Source organism: Felis catus, chromosome D3, assembly GCF_018350175.1.
Source record: "Felis catus isolate Fca126 chromosome D3, F.catus_Fca126_mat1.0, whole genome shotgun sequence".
In the NCBI taxonomy this organism is placed as follows: domain Eukaryota; kingdom Metazoa; phylum Chordata; class Mammalia; order Carnivora; family Felidae; genus Felis; species Felis catus.
The window spans coordinates 66,552,260-66,573,939 of NC_058379.1; the positions used below are offsets into that span (position 1 = coordinate 66,552,260).

Genomic DNA, 21,680 nt, shown 5'->3' on the forward strand with positions numbered 1-21,680 from the left:
AATGTCTACTTGAAAAAAAAAAGAAAGGGCAATATCAACATCGCTCCAGAATGGCCCTGCATCCAGGGGCTGCAAGAGCCTTCGGGGGGTACTTCACTTCGTTCTGGGGCAGGCGGCGTCCGGATGAGGAAAAGGTGACCAGAAGGACAGCGCCATTTTGTCCAGTGAAGGAGGGGAGGATGAAGTGGGAGCTGGGGAGAAGGTGTCAGGTAGAGAGAAAAGCAAGTATGGAGGCTCTAAGAACCAAATATATGGGAAGTCACGGGAGGATGTCATTAAATTTGCTTGATGGCAGAGGCACGGGAGGTAGACAAAGGCTTCAGGGAGGGGCTGGTGTTTGGGGCATTGTGGGATGAGTAGGAGTTTGATGAGCCAAGTTTGAGAGCACTCTGAGCCCAGGGAGAGGCATGTGCCGATAAATGCACGCTATATTTAGAGTGTGATCCTCAGGCCATCGTGTCTAGGAGAAGAATACAAAAAGGTGGGACTTGGCATGATCAGGCATCTCAGAGAAAGATCTGGGGAGTAGGACTGCTAGTAAGTGATGGTGGGCTACATGAGGGAGGTGGTGCAGGAACAGAGAGGCGTTTGGGAAGAGGACGGCAGGTCTGGGCAGCTGACGAGTCACAGTTGAAGTGAGGCCCGTGGAAGATGGCCCTGGGCTTTGCGTCTTGAGCAGACTACTCTGCCAGATCCTCATGTGGACTTCATCAATGCTCCAAGGGACCCCAGCCATTTATCAACTTGTGCTGGGGGAGCGAGCTTGAGGGTTCGGTTCAGAAGCAAGCTAAGGGCCCCACAGATTCCCTGGGGCGGCCGAGCTCTGGTCCTCCCTTGGCCCCTGCCACGGAGGAGAAAGCTGAGGCTGTTGCGTGGCTTCTGAAGGCACAGAGCAGTCAGGGTCAGTGGCAGGGCTAGAGGCCAGGTACTCAGGGCATGTCCTCTAGAACACTCGTCCCTCTGAGCATAGTGTGGGGGAGGGACAGGGTGAGAAGTGGGAGCCTTTTGCACCCCTCTCTCTATAACTCACCACGAAGGATGGAAAGGCTTCAGGGAGCTTGAGGGGAAGCCCTGAGGGGTCTTCACTGTCTGATGTCAAGCCTCCTCCTTCCCCAGCGTGGCTCAGATGAGTAAGCGGCTGAAAGTAACCATCTGTCAAGGGGAGGGACCCCAGCGCCCTGAGAGGGGCTCACCTGCTCCTAGTTAGGCCTGGGGTGGGGAGGATAGGGCGGCACCAAAGGACAGCAGCTGGCGTGTGGTCCCCAGGATGCAGAAAAGAAAGGGATGGCTTTGGGACCTCACGTCCCTGCTGGAAGTTCCCGGGCCTGCGCCCGTCCCCCGTTCAACCCCGTGATAAGAGGAGGTAGAAATGCTACCGTCCCGGTGAGTCACTCAACCACTCAACTTCCCTGTCTTTTGGGGGGGCTTCTAGTACAGAAGATTTTAAGCTTGTTGTCCCCACTGGTCTCCACCTTGACAAACACAACATCTCCTTTACATTTAGCTTGAAATTTAAGAGAACAAACCGATCTCATAGGGCAAAGTGTTGGTTTCCTTTCAGGGCTTATGCCTCATCCCTCCAGATCCTTAGAGGTCCCTCCCTACTCACTACCCCTCCCACCTCTATCCAGTTTACAGATGCGGGAATAAGCCCAGAGAGGTTGAGTGAACTGCCTGAGGTCACACAGTGCTTTGGCCTGGGACAGCTGCCCGGGTCCTCAGCTCTTTCTCCTGACCCCTTCTAGCTCCACCAGGCCCCCCTGGGCAAGATTCCTCCTTTGGGTCACCTTCTGGATTTTTCTTCCTGCCCATTCCCCTCCTTGCTAACTGCAAGGGTGTGGCCTCTCTGGAGAGGCCAGGGTTTAGCCAGCCGCCCTGGGGAACCAATCAGCTTTCCAAACCTAAAGGGTGTGATTTCAGGACACACACACACACACACACACACACACACACACACACACGGGCCGAGGCACTGGATCCAGAGGGTCTATTCCAGGGTCGCTTTAAGAGAGGTTGCCCCGGCAGTACCTGTCACTGAGCTAACTGCAGAAGGGCCCGTCCTGCCCCCCGGGGTCCTTGGTCCCCTGGGAAGTTCCTGCCACTAGGAATGGGTGACCTGCTTGCTGACCTCATCTCAAATGGAATTGGAGTGTGAGAGAACAAAAGATGAGGGTCCAAAGGCAAGAGACACCCCCTTCCCTGAAACGCCTCCTGCCCTGGTCCTCAAATTCTATCAAGGAGCTGTGCTGTACAGCTTTTTAAAAACAGCTCGCCCCACCGCCACCCTCCCGGCAGGGGGCAGAGGGGAAGAGCCTTGACAGGTTGTCTCCCTCTCCACCCCCCGCCTCCAGGCCTTGCTTTCCTCCATCAAGCAGGAGAGTGGGGCTGAGGGTCTCTGCCAGTCTCTGACTCAGTGACCCCCAAGGAAAGGAAGAAGGGAGAGGCGGCTGACAGGAAGTATGGCCACGAAGGGAGCTGAGCCACCGCCTGTGCGTGTGGCTTTGGGGGGGGGGGGGCGCTGCTGTATCAAGTGGCCAGTCTGGCCCTGCCGGGGCAGGGGGCCGGGAGGTGGACCCTGGAGTGCAGAGGCATCCGCTGGCCTGAAGGAGGCCCGAGGAACTTGCTTCACTGAGAGGAAGGTGTAGTAGTAATGATGACGACAAGCACAATGTTAAGAGCAACGGCAGGGGTAATAGTAACAGCAGCTCTTGGGTGCGGCTTCCACGGGCCACCTACACGAACTCTGGCTCATGGCTTGTCTTTCCTCAGATCCCCAAACTTCTAAACCGGGGGCCTTAGGGAGATACTGGGCTCACCACTGGGTCCTGGAGAAGCTCAGGCGGGTGGGGGCTGGGAGCCGGTGGCTTCTGAGGTCCCCCGACCCGCGCTCTCCGGGGTCCTGGAGTTCTGAACGCAGCCTGCGCACCCTGGGCTGGCGGCCCCTGTGGTGTGGCCCCTCACTAGCTGGGGGAAAGAGAGACCGGAAGGCGAGGGGGGCCCTCCTGGGTCAGGTTCACATCATCACACTCTTCCCAGCCCTGCTCCCCCGAGTCTTAGGGCAGCCCCAGAGCCAGCCCCATGGTGGAGAAGGAAGGAAAGAGCTAGAGGGAGACTTCCCCAGAACGCAATCGTAGCCTGGCTTGGGTTTCTTTCTCTCTCAGAAACAAATCCTTGGTAGAGAACATCTTCGATCCTCGGGTTCCTCTGGCCATGTGTGGGAGTGTGGCAAAGCCTGGGCTCGACACTTTACTAGGTCTCAGTCTCCCCATCTGCAAAACGGGGACAATGCCCTCACTCTGCCACCCCCCATGGAATGAGAGAAGGGAAGCAGAGTTGTCCTGAAGGAGGAGGGGTTGTTGCTACTTCCAGCCTGGCTCGGAGATAAGGCCTAGCACATTCTCTGTTGTCTGCAGCCAAAGCCAGGGTCCGTCCAGATTTGCCGCTCCGGCTCTGGTCTCTGATGAACTAGGCTCCCCCAGCTCGGGCCGCCGCGGCAGACCCAGCCACAGGAAGCAGTGGCCCGCGCCAGGGCAGTGCTCTGCTTTTCCGCCCCCTCCCTCCTGCCAGGGCCTTCTGTCCCCGCAGTCACCGGGTGCAGCCTGTCCCTCGTCGGGGCTCCCAGGGCTCTCAGCTGCATCAACGTTTGGCCCCTCTCAACGTCCTCCTATTTCCGCAGAGCCCTCCTGAAGGGAAAAAGCACATCTTTTAAGACTCTTAGGAGCAAAACGTTAGTGATGGAATTTCAGGGACCCCCAGAGAGAAGGTCTTTACGGAGAGATGTGCTTCTCCCTGGCTCTCGGCCTCAGACGTACTGCAAAGCACAGAGCCCCCGGCCCGGCCCCCACGGCATCTGGGTTTCTGCAAGCCTGTGGCATTCAGAGATGTGAGTTTTTATTTTTACAAAGAGGAATCCCTTCCCTTGTGTGTCAGTTAATGTTTCAAAAATTTTTTTTTCAATGTTTATTTATTTTTGGGACAGAGAGAGACAGAGCATGAACGGGGGAGGGGCAGAGAGAGAGGGAGACACAGAATCGGAAACAGGCTCCAGGCTCTGAGCCATCAGCCCAGAGCCCGACGCGGGGCTCGAACTCCCGGACCGCGAGATCGTGACCTGGCTGAAGTCGGACGCTTAACCGACTGCGCCACCCAGGCGCCCCCAGTTAATGTTTTAATAGTAATGCATTCATCTAGGGTCAGTCTCTTATCGTCCCGTCGTTTGTATTACCTACCCACTGAAGGTGAAACCCTGCTCATGCCTAGAATCCTGCAGGTTATGCTAACACTTTTGTATCTTGAGTTTCCAGTTCTTCTAACCGTGCTCGTCTGTGGCCTAGGCTGCCACAGCCCCCGGAGCTGTGTTTCCTCTGTGTGCAGGGAGAGGGGCTCACAGAGTGCCAGGGCCGGCCCGAGGCTTCCCTCCCGGTGAAGAGGCAGCAGAACTGGGCAGAGCTGAGCTGTCTGCCCCTCATGGCCTCCCCGGGGCTGGAACCTCACGCACACTCCAGGCTGCCCGACCAGCGCGGCCTGATCGTGGCCCGCTGTCGTGCCCTGTGTCCTCTCCCCTGCTAGGCCGAGGTCGAGCCCAGGGCCCCGCACAGGCTGGCACAGGAGCCAGCTGCGTGAGACAGACGCCGGCGGATGGCTGTGCTAGAGCAGGCCACGGTCAGCACCCCGGAGCTGTGGGAAGCAGTTGGTGTTGGGGCTGAAGACAGAGGGTCAGGGCGAGACAGCGTCAAAGTCAGATTTTTAAAATGGTGAACAGTGTGATTCTCCTACAAATATATGGTGAGCACAAGTCAGAGATATATTTAAGTTGTTAATGAGGGAATCAGCAGGATACACACACACACACACACACACACACACACACACACACATTAATGGGGAGGCAAAAAAAAGAATGCCGGAATAAGATTGCTAAATTAGATACAAAACTGGTATTCTCCATTGACCCAAAATCATTTGCACCTTACCTTGGATAATCTAACTTTAGGGAGACTGGGTTCTCTCAGTAGTAACCAGTAAGTCAGGTAAAGTTACCTTGTTCCAGAAAGCCAGATGACTCTCAGGCAGGGCCGTTAGTGTTCTGGTATGACTTTGAAAGGATGTAGTCTCTTTTTTGCCTTATTTCAAAGTTTTGGGTATTTTCCTTAATAGCAGGCAGAAATAAGCAGGAGGTAAAACTAAGGATTCCAGCCAGAGAGAGCCCAAGACAGAGACAGCACAGAGGATTTTTTTTTTTTAACCCTCTAAGGTCACTGTCCCCCTCTGCTGGTCCCATTCCACCTACTTGGTTGACCCCTCCCTTCATCTAGAACATTCCATTCTGGTTATTAGAACAACCTGGACTGGACACTTTATGATGGACATGAATCCAAGAGGCTCTGGAGACGCCCAAGAGCTCATGGGGACTCCCTGTGGGCACCCAGTCTTCCTGGGGACCTTCCTGCAGGCTGGTGTGCGTGTATGTGTGGGGTTCCACTCCCTTACCACAGGGACCCTCTCCTTTAGGGATCTGCCAAGAACTGGGCCTTGAAAGCCTCTTCTTTCTTCAAAGAACTCTGCCCTTATTTTCTACTCTCCCAAATGCATTGCTCTTTCCTTGAGTTTTTCCCACGGACATATATTCGCCTATTCCTGCCCCACCACACAGGCCCACATGCAGCACCTCCCATGAAAGCGAGCCCACTCACTCAGGAGCTCTGAAGGAGCACGGCTTTCTGATAGAAAAGGGGTCCGTCTCTACCTTTCACGTCTTTCCACTTGGGGCCAAGGCTAGCCTGTTCTGCACCTTTGCATGAATTAGAAAATGGCTCCCCTCCCCGCGGGCAGATGTGGTCAAAGCCAGGGTGCACCCACTGCTGCTTCGGTCCTACTCCCCCCTTTGCGGGACATCTTTGTGTTTGGCACAGACAGCACATCTACATGTAACGGCCCCATTCCCTTCCCCTCGGAGATTTCCAGAGTAGTCTCCAGAGCCCCCTTCAACCTCTTGGTTGGCAAACCTTTTGAAGTCTCGATGGGAGATAGTCCAACCACCACTGGCATATGTCCTCTGAGATCCTACTCCCCATACTGGTGCAGCTCTTGTCTCTTGAGTTGGAGACTATGGTTGCCCAGGTGATGTGATGTCAGGGGCCAGGAGAAGCCCATTCTACCTCATGAGTTACAGGGCTTCTTCCTGGGCCCAAAATCAAATTGCACAGAAATGAGACTTACAGAGGGCCAGGCCAAGATGTTGTACATTCTTTTGGGAGATGGGAGTGGGGGGGGGGGGGTGCATCTTCACAGCTGGGCGTAAGTGACTGATGACAGATCGTCTTGTCTGGAGGTGCTCTGGGAACTAGGAACTTGTGTGCATGCTCACGAACACAGAAAGGGGTTCTAAAGAGCAAGGTGATGTACAAGGATGTTGAGCCCAAGACTGGGAGCTTTCCATGTTGGCTCTGATGACCCTACTGGACAGAGAACCATGCCTGGAGCTTCTAAATTCCCAGATTTTCTCCTCTCTGCTGACGGGTGAAAGGAGGAACAAGGAAGGGCACAGAGAGAAAACCTAAATACAAGCCCCACAGCCCTTCATCTGAACATGTCACCTTTGACCCTCTGGAGTGTGAACTGGGAGCCCATTACCTCCTTCCAGAGGTTCTCTGCCACTCCCCCAACCCAGCCTCTTGCTCCTCTCTTACGGTTTTGGCAGGACCCCCTGGAGGTAATTAATGAATAAATCAGTGTTTGCCTTTGACCTGGAAAAGTGATTTCTCCCCCCGCCCCCCCCCGTAAGTGACAGATGTTTCAGCTGGGCTCAGCTGAGCCCAGCGAAGGGCCTGGGGCTGGAGGAGTTGTTTTTATGAAGACGTGCCAAGAAGACTGTCATAGCATCTCCATAAACTGAGAGGAGAGGGCTGGATGACATCATGATGGTGTCTGCCAGCTCTGGGGCTCTGGTGACATAGACCCCGTGTCTACAGGAGGAAGCTTCCAGGCCATCTGGGCCTTCCTCTGGCTTGGTTTGCCAAAAGGAGGTATTGGGCTCCACCCACAGCCTCATGGGCCTTGGCAGCAAATGCCTTGGCCCATCAGTTTGGAGGGGGGAATGTTCTCATGGGTGAGAAGGAAATGGGCTCCCACAGGTTGTCCTCCATCTCCTGGCTGCCTCGGTGCCCACGCTGGAGAGGCAAAAGCTGAATGAGTCCCCCTATCCACATACCAGAGCCTGTGGACACTGACACCTCTTGAATCAACCACACTGTCACTGTCATCATCATCACCTCTGGGCATTTGTATGATCTGGTGTTTTACCAAATAGCCACCATATATGTAGTCATCCTGCTATGATGAGGTCAGGACAGATATAACCATCATTATTTGACAAGAAGCAGTGGCTCAGCGGGGTTAATATCAATTTTCTTCCAAGGCCAGCAAGTGTTGGGGCCAGAACAAGAATCCAACTCTCTTTCTGTGGCATCTTATGACTTGACCCCAGATGCATCCATCCATCCCTCCATCTATCCTCCCATCCATCCTTCCATCCATCCATCCAATAGATAATTACTAAGAGCCAAGCATGTAGGTAGCGGTGGACAAAAACAAACCTGTTCCTTGTCCCTAGCTGCCGTCAGTTAAGTGGAGATTGTCTTTTCTGTAGATAGAAAGATCCAGGGTGTAGAGTGAAAGCCTGGGCCTGAAGCTCTCAGAGGAAGATTTCGTTTTCCCTTCCTACCACTTCCTCCTGCCTTCTACCCCCAGCAGACTGGTTTTTGGGAGCCCTCCACCTTCTGATTTCTAGAACCTTTGGCATGGTGAGCAGGGCTTGAGAAACAACAGAGCAGGTAAGCACTAGCCGAGGGGAGCAAGGACACTGATGTTTATGGGTACCGTTGGGTGCTGGTGTTGACCAGGCATTTTGCAAACACATCTCATCTAATTCATTTCTTGCAAAATCCCCAAGGAAGAGTGGGTCAGGTCAGAGAGACAGTGATTTCTGGTGGGCTCGCTGCAGTGAGGTCCTGATGTGCCTTTAAAAAAATTTTTTTATGTTTATCTATTTTTGAGAGAAAGACAGAGTGTGAGGTGGGGAGAGGCAGAGAGAGGGAGACACGGTATCTGAAGCAGGCTCCAGGCTCTGTCGACACGGGGGCTCAAACTCACAACCACGAGATCATGACCTGAGCCAAAGTCGGACGCTCAACCAACTGAGCCACCCAGGCGCCCCCTGATGTGCCTTTTTAGTGCAGGGCTCTGGTCTGGCCAGCTCAGCAGACAAGTTTCTTGATGACTGTGGTTTTCAACTTCAGTGTCCAGCCAGGGCACATGTGAAAAAGATTACCAGAACCCACCTCTGGAGAGTTCCACAGTGGGTGTGGGAAATTAAAATAAGCTCCTGCATTAAACCAAGTTGCTCCCTCTGACCTCAATGCCATGATTCCAGTGCCCCGGGGGCTACCCTGAAGTTGGGGAAGCAGCTCTCCTCAAGACAGTGGAGGCTTTGGGAGTGAGTCTGGCATGAAAATAGAGCTTACCTCTGCAGACGGGGCATTTGTATAAGACTTGCAGTATTCAGGGCTTCTAGCGGAGAGACTTGTGCTAGGTCCTCTTGAGGTTGTGTAAAACGTGGAAACTGTGTGCTTCCAACTCCACCCGAGTGCGGGTCCCCCGAAGGTGGGAAGGAAGGACATCAGAACGGGAGGAGGTCTAGAGCTGAGCAAGCAGGTTGAGTGAGGGGTGCAAGGACCCACCAAATGGGAACAGACAGAAACCCCAGGCGGCCTCCGTGACTGGAGAGGCTTCCAGTCTCTGCCATTGAGGGGTTCTGAAATCCCAAGTTCAGGTCCCCCCAAAACAGACTCTTAGGTGTCCTTAGGTTCTAGTTATAGGGACAGCCAATAGGGGGCGCGCCGGCTGCCAGCCCAGCTCCTGGGGTGGGGGCAGACATCCTCGGTGGCCAGGTGGGTATTCCTCCTGAGCCTGGAGACAGCTTTAGAATTCTTTTGACCGCACGGCAGCCCGGGATGTTCCCAGATTCTTGTTGGCTCCTGCCACGTATGCACCACTTAGCGTCCCACGCATGCCTCCTTGCCATTCCCAATCTAGATGAACTCCCCCATTTGCCCCATGAGGACCAGGAGGCTGAGAGAGGCTTGCTCGATGGTTATTTGGAATTATTGCGGGGAGGTGAAGGAGGGTAGCTGCATGATAAGGTGGCCTTGTCAAGGGACGCTTGGGTCCCGGCTGGGTAAGTTTGACATATCCTGTATGCAATGTCCCCTCTACCTGGAAGATTCACCACTCACCTGTTACGTTACAGGCTTGAATATCCGGGAACTTTTCTTTTACCCCTGTTTCCTGGACACATTTGGTCTTAAGACCCTTTCAGCGACATACAAGCCGCTGAGTCCTGCCGCACAATGTGTTCCTGAAATACACTTTGGGACCTGCGAGATGAGCAGAAAGACACGGGGGGGGGGGGGCAAGATGCCTGCACTCTGGTTTCAGGGTCTGCCTCAGCCATGAACAAGGACACAGGAGGACGCGGGTTGGCACTAATTGGCGTTGCCCTCAGTTGGGGTCTGCGGGGGTCATTGACTTCATGGCTTCGTTTTGCTCTGGGGGTGTCGGCTCCTCAGGTGGGCGTGGGTGGTGGGGTGGGCAACAGCCTGCTCACCAAATCCGAGTCATGAAAAAGCGGCTCTTTTGGAAGGTGGTTTTAGGATGAATCAAAGAAAATGTCATTTCCCCAGAGTGAGGGGTAAACCTGGAGAACCCAGAGACACGTTTGTGTGGAGGAGGTGGGTGTGAAAATTTAACACCCCACTTAGGGGCGGTCAAAAACAGATCTAAGGACACAGAGATAAAAACAGAAAAAAAAAAGGCACAAAACACTGAAATAGCATTCATGGAGCTCACGTGCTTAACTCTGGGGCATAGGGTCTTAGATTTCTCTCATAGTTTATTGACTCTTAGTTTACAAAGAGTTCTGCCAGTCTTGGTGCCCAGTCAACAATAGATCGAAAGCAACCAGTTGGAAGGGGAAGGACAGGCTTGGGGACGGCAGAACCTATCACGGGGACAACTGTGTACACCCTCATCCTTATCACAACTCACCACTGGGTAATTCTGACCACTAGGAAATAGGGGAGGATACGTTATATTTAGCCACTAGAAGGAACTAGGAAACTTAGGAAAGATTTCCATACTAAATGATGGGGATTCAATGGGTAAGTTTGTGTCATGGGGAAAATTCACTTATGTGAATCTTTCTCAACAAGGCTGATAAATGAAACGTCACTGTAAATTCTAAATGCTCTAGATACATTTCCCCTGGGACAGACACATACTATGTATAGGAAGCAGAGCATGTCAGAGTCATCTGGTTCAAGCCCTTCATTCTGGAGGCACAGAAAGGGAGGTGGGGTGGACAGGAGCCACCCAGTTAGACGCCCACAGCTGGTGGAGGGAGGGATAGTGTAACTCTCCCCTGTCTTTCTCCCCTGGGATTAAGCCCCCTAGCCTTCCCTAACATCGCCAGACCCTATGATTCTTTCTTCTTCCTGCCCCCCCACGTCCCTTAGGGTGGACTTGGCATAGGAATGGGGCATAGGGGGAGATTCAGCCAGGGTGGGGGTCTCTTAGGAAACCAACTGCGTTCGCCATCACTGGTCTGACGGCAAGTGACAGAGGTTGGAGCCGGGTCACTGCATCTGTGTCCTCAGGTTGTGGGGCTGGTTTCACAAGGCTCTGGCATATAGATTCTATTTTCAGTGGAGCTTGATTTTAAAGCTTGTGGACTTCTGGCTTCCTGTGAAACGGAACACTAACCCTTCTCTGAGGGATGGAAATAGGCCAGTTTCTTCTATTTTTTTCACTATAGGACGATGAATCCATCCGCCCCCATTCACGAGCACTTCTGGTGTGGACTTAAGCACTTAAGGAGAGACGAAGGAAAGGCGGGAGAACGGGACTCAGAATTCCAGGCTAGCCTGGGCTCAGGTTCCTGTTGCATCACTGCTGAGCCGGGAGCCCTCGGTCTCGGTAGCTCGTTTGCCTCATCTGTGGAATGGGCATATGATGTCTCATAGCGGTGTGGGGATCAAACCAGATGATGGCTATGAATCACTTAGGGCGCCCACGGTGAATGGCAGATTATTGCTTGCAGGGGGATTTTGACTGATTTTGACTGACTTGCCATTTATGAGAGCCGTCGCCGGAATTCTTGAAAGCAGTGAGCACAATGTGCACACTTCACGTTCCATAACGGTCTCCAAGCGTGACGGGCTGGCTTTGAATCTGCGTTTGCCGGCTGGGGGGCTGCGGACGAGAGCTGCTGCCTCCCAGGGCCGAGGACAAAACACGGGGCCGGTCGTGGCTCCCTCAGTGGGGGGACCGACGCTCCTTGGTCATTTCCAGCTCGCCGCTCACTAGCACTTCCTCGTGGGGTGTGTTTCACGTGAGTTACATTCTTTAGTCTGGAGGCGGGAGACTGGGGTTCTAGACTTCGCGCCTTTGTAGCGCCATGGATCCTGGAGCAAGTCAGATCCCTGCTCCGCGCTGCGGGCTGTGTCTCTGTTGGGGAATGACACGGCCGTGCCCGCGGGTCGTGAGAGGTAGAGACGAGGCTCACTGCGCGCTCACGCTCTCAGAAGCGACGGCGCTCACGTTGCTGCCGTTACTCCAGCCCCGGTGTCTTCACGTGCGATGTGTATTGAACCTACTCCGTGCGTCCCCACCTGTGCCCTGGGGAGACACGGGGCTCCCGGGAGCCTCCTGGGCAGGCCCCGCGGGGGCAGAGGTGGCTGGCGCAGCCCGACTCTCCCACCTGCCCTGCGACCTAAGCGGCCCCGTTTGGTCTCTTGGAGTTTAAAATAAGTCTGCACAGCACCAACTGGGGCCACCGGCTGCGGGCCCGGCCGCGTCCATCTCCAACGGTGTTCGCTGCTCGCTTCCCTCCGCCAGCCTGGCCCCCAACACACACCTGCCCCCCACCCACGTACACCACACCCACACCCACACCCACACCCACACATACACACATCCCTCCTTTCGTTCCTGCCTCCACGCCATTGCCCTCTCAGCCCCTCACCTCACTGGACTTCACCTTCAGCCTGCCTCTTCCCTAAAGAGGCTGGGCTCACACGGGCCCGCGCTCACCTCTCTCCTTCCTGATCGCTCAGTGGGGCATCTGACTGGGTTCAGCCAGGGACTCCTTGCTGCCGGGAATGGCCCTACGTGTCCACCCCACAATAAGGCCCTCAGTGCCCTCCTGCTGTCCCTTGTTGACCGTACTTGGTGGGAGGGGACAACACTCAGTATGGTATTGTTTGCTGGGTCCTGAAAGCCACCCTTGGCACGTGCGAAGCCGTCTGTGGCCGTAGCTCTGTCCTGCTGGGCCCGTGAACACAGACTTGGCAGAAGCTGCCCGAGAGAACCCGTGCGTGGGGGGCTGGGTCAGTTCACAGGGGAGGACCCACAGGATGAGCGGGCAGGTGCCGGGGCAGCCTCGGGGCTGATGGAGACACTGTCCCTGGCCACTTCGTTCTCTCCCTTCTGAGCGCCAGGGCCCTCGATTCAATACTCCGTTATGCCCCTGCCGGGCACCCAGCTTGGGACGGGGCCTATGTGAGGAACAGCCCCCAGCATCATCACGCCGTGAGCAGGAGAGCAGGGAGCCTCCGTGGAGCTGAAGTGCAGCGAGATGCAGGCCCTGGCCTTTAGGTGGTGACTCCTGGTCCTGTTTCCATCTGGGTCCAGCCCCAGGAACTGAGAACCGCCATGTTCGAGCTCCCTGAGAGCTCGAGGGAAAATGGAATCCCCGAAGCAGCTTCCTCACGTCACCGGCACAGAGACCCAGGGGCCCCCAAACTCAACCCCCCTGCCACACAGCAAGGGCGCAGGATGAGCCCTTTCCAACGCGGGGAGCTACGTCCTCTCTGTCGGCCTCACAGATTCAGATTTTTCGTGGGTCAGGTTTGCTTAAATTGTGCCTCTGAATTTAAAAGCAGAAGCACAAAAGGGCACCGTGTTATGAATTCTCGTATTTGTCAAGAGGATACGCCCACTGGTTTCATTCTGACAACATCCAGTTAAATTTGAGGAGCGCGTCATGGTATGAATCTTCTCGGACAGTTCTGGGCTGTGGCGGGCCTTCGGCCGGTGACAGGGCTGCCCCGGGGCCCCGGGCCATTGGCCAGGCAGCACCTGACCAGGTGACCTTCCTCCTTGCCGACAGCTCTCTCTAGGAGGTAGGATGCCTAACCAGAGCCTTCCAGAGGGCAGCCCCCAGGGCGCCCTGTTCTCCCTTCTCCCCAGGGTTTTAGAAACACAGTCCTCAGAGCTGGGAGGCTTCCTCCTTCCGTGGTGGCCTCATGCCCTGCCCGCCACGGCCCCCTCCTCTACCCACCGGGTAGGACTGGAGCTGGCCCGTGTGCTGTTGAATTCGCCCACGTGTGAGGTCTCAGACCTGCTGTCACCCCACTCCAAGTGATTGTCCAACCCTGATGTGACCTGCAGGTTCTAAAACCTCCCACCCAGTGAAACCATTTCCCAATTCCTGGGAGCGTCAGCTACTCTGCAGAGGTCTATAGGGCGATGGCCCAGTAAGTAGAAAACAGGGTAGACTTGCAGTTTGGAAACTGGAAGGGCTCTGGAGTCTGACAGACCTGGGTTCAAAGCCTGTCTCTGCCACACGCTAGCTGTGCTGTTAGTTAAGCCTCTGAATCTTGGTTGGTGCGAGGCTTAGAAAAGATACGGTGCCCGCCGCCTGGTGGGGTTGTAGGCGTCTCCAGGCGCTGGCTCCAGGCATTATGGGAGGCGGGGAGAGTGGCCTTAGGTGCCCCCACCTTTCCCTGTAGCTTTCTGCTGCCTAGAAGCATCCCCAGGGCATGGGGAGGGCACACCCTGCTGCAAACCAGACTCGCACTCATTTCCTTCCTCCAGAACCTTCTTCTCACTTAGGTGCAAATGACTAGGGATGTTGACATGATGAAGGGGCTCCTGCAGAAAGACAGACTCTAAATGGGGTGAGAATATGAACCTCAGGTGATCAAGTGCATGTCCTGATTTCACCACAGGAGGTCATCTTTCCGGGCCCTGACCTGGCATCCTTCGTGTGTCCCAGCCCCCCACACCAGCTCACTGCCCCGCACCGAGAGGACTCCTTCCTTCTGGCCTGCCCGGTGTCCCTGACATTGGATTGGTCTCTGCTGGGAAGGGCTCTCCCCTTCCCTCTGTCTGCTGGCTGACACCCTAGTGACTCTTCCGGACTTTCACTTCTGTGGGTCCTGAGTCCCCATCCTTCCCTGCACCCCCCCCCATCCACTTCCCCATTCGGCTCCCAGCTCATCTCCTCACATGGTTACAGTGGGGGAGGCTTCAGATTGATCAGATAGAATGCAGTCTCTCAGGTGGCTCGATGTGTATCCACAACTAACTATCCTGGGGGCGTTTTCCTACTTACTTCTATTTGGGGTTTAATGGACCCACCCAAATCCAAAAAGCAGGAGTCCCCGGAGGCAGAGTTTTCCCTTCACGTCCCTGACCCTGTGCAAGAACAACTGTGGATCCTAATAAGTGGTCCCACGATTATTCCTGCAGGAGCCAAAGGCCTTCTTAATCAGCAAAGGAAGATTCCAGTGTATTTCATTACAGACTAGTTTTTTAAAAACAGATGCTCTAGCAGAGCGTACAAGGTATCTCTGGGAACCCGCAACATTCAGTTAGCATTAACTTTCATGTGGGACTTTGCTCAAGAGTGCTATAAATCCCATGCACAACCTCTCACTTAGTTTGTGAAGACAGCTACCTTTTGGTCACAGACGGCCAGAAACTCAGAAATGTCCTCCCCCGTTGGAACTCAAGCTGAAACCTAAACTCCATCCAGACTGGCTGGGATCCCATGTTACAGACACACGGGGTAGATGAACTCAAAGATGGAAGGTGGGATAACTATCATCCGCACCCAATTTGCTCCTGCCGCTTTGCCAGGAACGTCCCAGGAATACAGGGGACCTTGGGCCCCGCTTCCCCAGGGGCTGTGTGACCATCTCCACTGCTGTTTGGTGTGTGCAGGGACTGGGGCTGGACACCTTGGGGTTTCACTGTTGACATTTGGGGCTGCATAATTCCTTATAGTGGGGGCTACCCCGGGTGTCATTAAGATGTTTTCCAACATCCTTGACCTCTCCTACTGGATGCCAATAGCAGAACCTGTCCCCCCAACTTTGTGACAACTAAAAATGTCTCCAGATATTGCCAAGTGTCCCCTGAGGGGCTAGATCGCCTCCACTTGAGAACTTGTGGCTTTACATATCATCACACGTAGCCCCTTGAGGGACCAACTTGGATGATCACCTCCACTTTGCAGATGAATTCACTGAGGCTGAGTTAAGCAACATTTCTGCAGCTGGTCAATGGCAAAGCCAGGACCCAAACCTGAGTCTGCTGACACCAAAGTCGATTTTATTGCTTTCTAATTTTTTTCAGTTTAGTTTTTGAGAGACAGAGAGAGAGAGAGAGAGAGAGAGAGACTGAGCAGGGGAGGGGCAGAGAGAGAGAATCCCAAGCAGGCTCCGCACGGTCAGCGCAAAGCCCGATGCAGAGCTCTAACTGATGAACCGTGAGATCATGACCTGAGCCGAAATCAAGTCAGGCGATTAACTGACTGAGCCACCCAGGCGCCCCAAAGTCAATGACTTTAACCGTGATTCTAGCCATGATTCCTGCTGCAGGGGGGTGAGATGAGATCTTGTTCACTCTCTGAAGCTCCAAGGAGCCAGGGGTCGCCTGGGAAAATGCTCAAGTTTTGGGTGTGAGGAAAGTGAGCTAACAGGTTCACTGCAAGTGTCCCAGCCCTGAATTCTCTTCCTTCAGAGGCTTTCTGGGGTCCGGCAGGAATGGGAAGAAGTAGCCGAGTGGTAAACCTACTTTCCTTCTGCAGTGGGGCTGGCTAGCTTTGGACCTTGGGTCGATCTCGAGTGCCGCAATCACGCTGTGTACTAAGTCGCCCAACACCAGTAGCCGCGCACCGGAATCATTTGCTGGAGCTCGCGATTCCACCGCAGTGCACCCGGCCTCATGAAGTCTCAGGGAGGCCCACGTGTGCGCGTGCGGTTTGCCGCCCTTGGCTGGGCTCTGTCCCATGTCTGTGCTCCTGCCTGGCCACCGGGGCTGTCCTGGCTCTGTTCCGTTTGGTCTCATTGTGCGGGAGGTTAGTTTTAACTTGCTCACATGGTGGGGCAGGAATCCGAGAGAGGGAAACGGAAAAGGAAATGTGCAGGGCCCTGTGAGGCCTAGGCTTGCAACTAGAACAGTCACTTCTGCCTCATTCTATCGGCCACAAGTCACAGAGCCAGCCCAGATTCTAGGGTGCGGACATAGACTCTGCCTCTAATGGAGTGACTGCAGAGTCACGGTGTAAGGACAGCTGAGGCCTTTTTTGTGTTCTTTCTCTCAGAGTTCATCTGGCTTTCTGGAAGGCCACGGGAAGCCCAGGCCCTGCTAGTGAGAGAGGAAAGGGAAATGTCAGCAGGTTCAGGCTTCTGCAGAGAAATTGTGGCTGCCTGGAGGCGGAGCAGATCTCCTGTCACCCCTCCGGATGGCGAGCTCCTTGAGGATACGGCCTCTGTTCACCCCTGAGTTCTGAGCATCTAGCATGTGCCTGACACACAGTAGGTTCTCAGTTGTTGAGCGTGAGATTAATTCAACGAATTCACCTCACCGAAATCACATAACCTGATTTCAGTGGTCTTTGTTCTGTGCCTGCTGTCTATTGAGCTTAGCCCTACTTACTCTGAGAGTCAGATCTGCCCAGGTCTCCACCACAGACCGAGGGCTGGACGTGACTCATGGGGGACGTGACTGAGAAGGCATCCATCCAGCCTCGGAAGTGCTGGCCTTACAAACCACACCCATGTCGCGACAGCCTGGGCCACCCAAGGAAGGGCATGCAGAGGCCCGGGTCTCTGGAAACTCTTCCCAAGTTCTGGGCACCATGTGGCTTGGGTGGATTTTCTGCTGATTTTCCCAAGTGGTTCAGTTTAGCCAAATCCAGCGGGTGTCTCGGCAGCCTGCTGGCTTCCCTTTTCCTTTGAAAGCCTCAGAGCTTTGGAAGGGAAATCTGAGACTGTGCACGAGATTTACCACAATGCTGTCTGTGTAAGGGCAGCCGGGATGGGACAGACTTTCAAAGCCCCAGATTCTTAGAAACAGGAAGCTGCCTTCTGCCAGGAGTCAACGAGGTTAGCCTCCCCCGGGCAGGCCCGGAGTCCCGGCTTCGTTTGGCCAAGCGGGCCTGTGCCTGAGGCGTCCCCTCTTCCTGCTCTCCAGCTCGGAGGAGGAAGGAAGGGGTCTTAATGAGATATCAGTCCTCCCTCTCATCTCCACCCGCATCTCAGGAGTAGGGCCTAGGGCAGGAGGTAAAGTGGGATTCCTTCCAGATTGGGAAGTAAATCAGGCCGGTGTGTGTGGTTTCTTGGTGGTGACTGAGAGTGGAGGTTACCATATCAGTCACTTAGGTCAGGCTGTGTGGAATGTGTGTGTGTGTGTGTGTGTGTGTGTGTGTGGTCACAGGGAGGAGGCAGGTGTGTGTGTGTGTGTGTGGTCACAGGGAGGAGGCAGGTGTGTGTGTGTGTGTGTGTGTGTGTGTGTGTGTGTGTGTGTGGTTATGGAGAAGCGGCAGGGGTGTGTGTGTGTGTGTGAGTGTGTGTGAGGTCATGGGGAGGTGGCAGGGTGGGAGAGAGGGGACAGGTAGAAGGAAGAACAAATACCAGGAGACCAGGTGTTATATGTTGAGTGTGCATGTGGTGGCTTGAGCCTTTGCCAGCAGCTGTGGATGCCCCGGGAGGAGAAAGGCAGCCCTTCGTCTCCAAGGTCCCCTTGTGAGTGGGGACAAGAACCTGGCACAGGTGAGACTGCTAGCCAGCAGGGATGGACAGTCAGATCGTGCGGCCGGGACACCGGGGCTGGGGGACAGCGAGGGCGGGTGGGGAAAACTTGGAGAAGAGCGTGAGCTGTGGTGGCACAGTGGGCTGGCGGGTCTGGAATGGTGGGGGTCCACTGTGATCGTTGGACACGGATCGTTGTGTGATCTGTGTGACCCAGAGCACACAGTCCAGCGCTGGAGCTCCGTGGAGACCAGTAGTAGCCTGATACCTGCCGTCGCGGTCTCCGGTGCCCATGGCAGGAGAGGCCAAATACCCCAGATGCAGTGACCCCGCTCCTCTGCTTGATGCTCTTGGGTGGGGTGGGTGCTTACTACGCTTCCATGTATTATGATTGTGAAATACCTTCAACTACAGGGTTTTCCCCACAACTCCCTTTTGCCCTATTATATTGGCTGAGCCGGGATAGCTGCGCCCATTTCCCGGATGGGGACAAAGGAACTCCTGAAAAGAAGCATTTGCCCAGGGGCATGCGGGAATGGATGGTAGAACTGGGATGCCTTTTCCATCAAATACTCCTCTCTAGACTGGGCCAGGCAGCGAGGCCTCCAGGGAATGTGTGCACTTGAACTGGGCAAAGACATGTGACTCCCCAGGAAAAGCCTGTTTTATCTGGTTACCTAATGTGCTGTGGTTGCTGACTAGTGGCAGAGAACAGAGTCCGGGGGGCACGGGGACACAGGATGGACAGGCTTTGACAGGCAGAGAAGGGGAGGCAACGAAAGGAAGGGTCAGCTGGCAATGACAGTGTCCCATGCTGCTTCAGACCAGTCCTAGCCAGTCCTAGAGGCAAATATTGGCTCTTCCCATTCTCGCCGTTGGAGGACTCCTGGAGAGCTCCAGAATCATGGACTGTTATAAAACAGAAGGCATCTCATTTTACAGGTGAGGAAACTGAGATGCAGAGACCGGAAATGGCTCACGCAATAACTAATCATAGTGGACTAGGGTGACGCCCTCATTAACAGCAGACAAGGGCACACACTTAGATTGTTCCAGATTCAACAGGCACTCATCAACTCACCTCCTTTCTTGTCCAGGATCAACTCTTGTTCTTCTGTCTCATCTTGGACTGTTTCTCTGGTTTTCTCTCCAATTCCCTGATGCTGAGCCCTTGTATTCTACATTGTGATTGGCTTTTCCAAAGCACTTTTGTGTACACCACCCTGAAAGGTGATCGGGGCAAGCAACCCACTTTACAGATGAGTAAACTGAGCCACCGGGTTAGTGGAATGCAGATATGGGACCAGACCCTGGCTGTTCTGATCTTCAGGCCCTCGGTGTTGGACATTCTGACTCTCAGAGAGAGCACCCCATGCTCACGTCTGGACCCTCACCCCACCTCCTAGCCTTCCCCTGGTTTCATTTCCTGGGGCTTAGATGTCCTGGTGTCCCTCTCTAGCTCAGACTTCTAAAAATGGGCTGGGCCTTTCTGGCCCTCCTTGATCACCCCTCTCGTTGGCTCCTCTCTTCTGAGCCTCTTGCTTGGACCATATGGGCAGTCTCTGGGTGCCTTCTTTGTACTTGGGCTTGGCTAGTACATCGAGGGCAGGGTCCTGACTGCTCACTTCTCTGTGTTCCCTGGGAGAGGGGCTGGGCACCCAGCAGGTTCCCGGTGAATAGATGTAGCTTCATTAGGGACTCCAATGGCTTCTTCCTGGCCTGTTAAAAGAGTGCTGTTATGGCCTTCGTCCCCTCTCCGACAGGCTCAGATCGAGCGGGGACCCTCAGTCTGTTAATGGGCAGTTTGTAAGATTGTGTGACCCGCAGAAATGGGGGAAGAACCTTGCCTATGCACTGTCGTTTCTCTGCAGTCAGAACGCCTCCCTGTTCTCACAAGTCCCCAGCTGTTCAGAACATTCCCTGACGCGTCAATGTGCCTCTTAGTGTGGTGGGCCGAGTCAGACAGTCTGTCGGGGATGCTCTGTCGTCTTCCTAGGTCTGAACACAGCCTGAATTGTGCCAGCTTTCAGCAGCCCTGTCACCATGCTCCTGAGGGCCAAATCCTGTTTTCTCTGTTTGCATTTTTCCCTCCTTGGTCTTCTGCTAGAATGAAATGTGCTGGTGAGGGCTCGGGATCAGGGCTCATGGAGGCATTTACAACTCAGCCCTTCTGGGTCTACTGGGGAGAGCAGGTTCTAGATGGGCAGGTGGAAGGAATGGGGATGGGGATGGGATACAGTGAGGCCAAAGCTGCCAGAGGCAGAGATTGCCACCATCAAAGCTAAGTCTTGTACTGGAAATGCTGGGAGGCCTGGCCCTCCCGCAAGGATGGAGGGACTTTGCATGCAGGCCGAGAGCCTCAGGGCCATGTGACGCGGCAGGTGAGGGCACGGAAAGCCCAGGCCCGGGTCCCCAGGGCCCTCCGTACTCAGCCCTGCGCAGAGGTGAGGACAAAGGCTCACCCAGTGCTCCTCCGGGCTCTGTCTGAGGGAGAGGTCCTGGGCCAGTGGGTCCGTTACCTGGGGAGCCACTTTACCTGCCAAAGCTGGCCCCGGTGTGGCCCAGGGTCTCCCAGCAGCTGGCCGGCTGGACAGGCCACACCAAAGTCAGCAGGTCAGCGGCCCACATCCCAGCCGAAGTCAGGGTGGCACGCAGCCTTGCACCCCACCTCCATTTCTGCAGCCACCGCCGTCACGCAAGGACACCGTTTCCTTATTACGGAATTTTTCTGACCTCTCCGTGTCATTCAATTAAGAATGAAGATGCCATGTATTTACATTCTGTGATGGATCCAAGAGCATGAAGGCATGAAAGGAACTTAGCAAAACCCTTATCCTCTTTTGGACAGGCCAAGTGACTTGCCCATGGTCACCCAGCTACTCAGGGCCTTGTTCCTCCTGGGCCATGCCAGGGTCAGAGGATGGAGCAAAGGAACACACGAAGGCAGCTGGCTCTCCCTCTCTCCAGCCATCTTCCCACTAAACCAGCCTTAAGAGAGGTCCACCACCTTCTGGGCTGCCCTTGCAAACCACCGGCATCAGCCTTCGAGGCTCAAGCCCCTCCAGGGGGCTTCCCGGTGCCATGGGCCTTTGAGTTGAGGAGGTTTTGGAAGTGTCTCCTCCTGCTCCTCAAATAGGCGAGGGCGGGGGGGATGGGGGGGAGGGACGCACATCCAGGTCACCGAGTCTAGCTGACAGCACGCATCTCCCGCCACAGTGGGGGTTTTGCACTGGGGGAGGGGCCGCCTGCCTTCGTCTGCTCTTTGTGGGGTGGGTTGGGGGGAGGGAGGACTCTCAGCGAGATCTATTTACCCAGAGAAGAATTGGAAACCGCAGATCTGATGCAGATTCACAAAACCCTTCCTCGATTCCCAGCGGGAGGCTTTGGACTTAGCTTTCTCGGCAGGAGGTCTCCTCCTCTATTACAGAAAGACTTATCGAGGTATAGGTGATGCTCCATAAACTGCATGTATTTAAAGTGTAAAGTCTGACGAGTTTTGCCACGTGTATATACCTGTGAAAGCATCTGTTCCCTGCTGGTTGGTTCTTCTCGACTAATTCATTTATTAGATCAGCTGCTCCTTGAGAACACCCTCCATGCCATGGGCTTTTGCAAACTTATATTCCCTCTACATTCTACTCTCCAACCCCAGTTTCATTAGGTGGCCAGATAAAACACAGGATGCTCAGTTAAATTCGAATCACAGATAGACGATGAATAGGGTTTTTTTTTTTTTTTTTTGGTATAAGTATGTCCCAAGTATTGCATGTGACATACTTCTACTAATACTGCACATGACATATT

At 54.6% G+C, this 21,680-nt stretch overlaps 1 protein-coding gene across 1 annotated transcript in view; it reads left to right on the plus strand.

The window, feature by feature from the left end:
• The window catches only part of RNF165 (ring finger protein 165), a 112,310-nt gene that overhangs the window by 38,808 nt on the left and 51,822 nt on the right, over nt 1-21,680 (plus strand). The gene's annotated exons all lie outside the window — the stretch shown is intronic.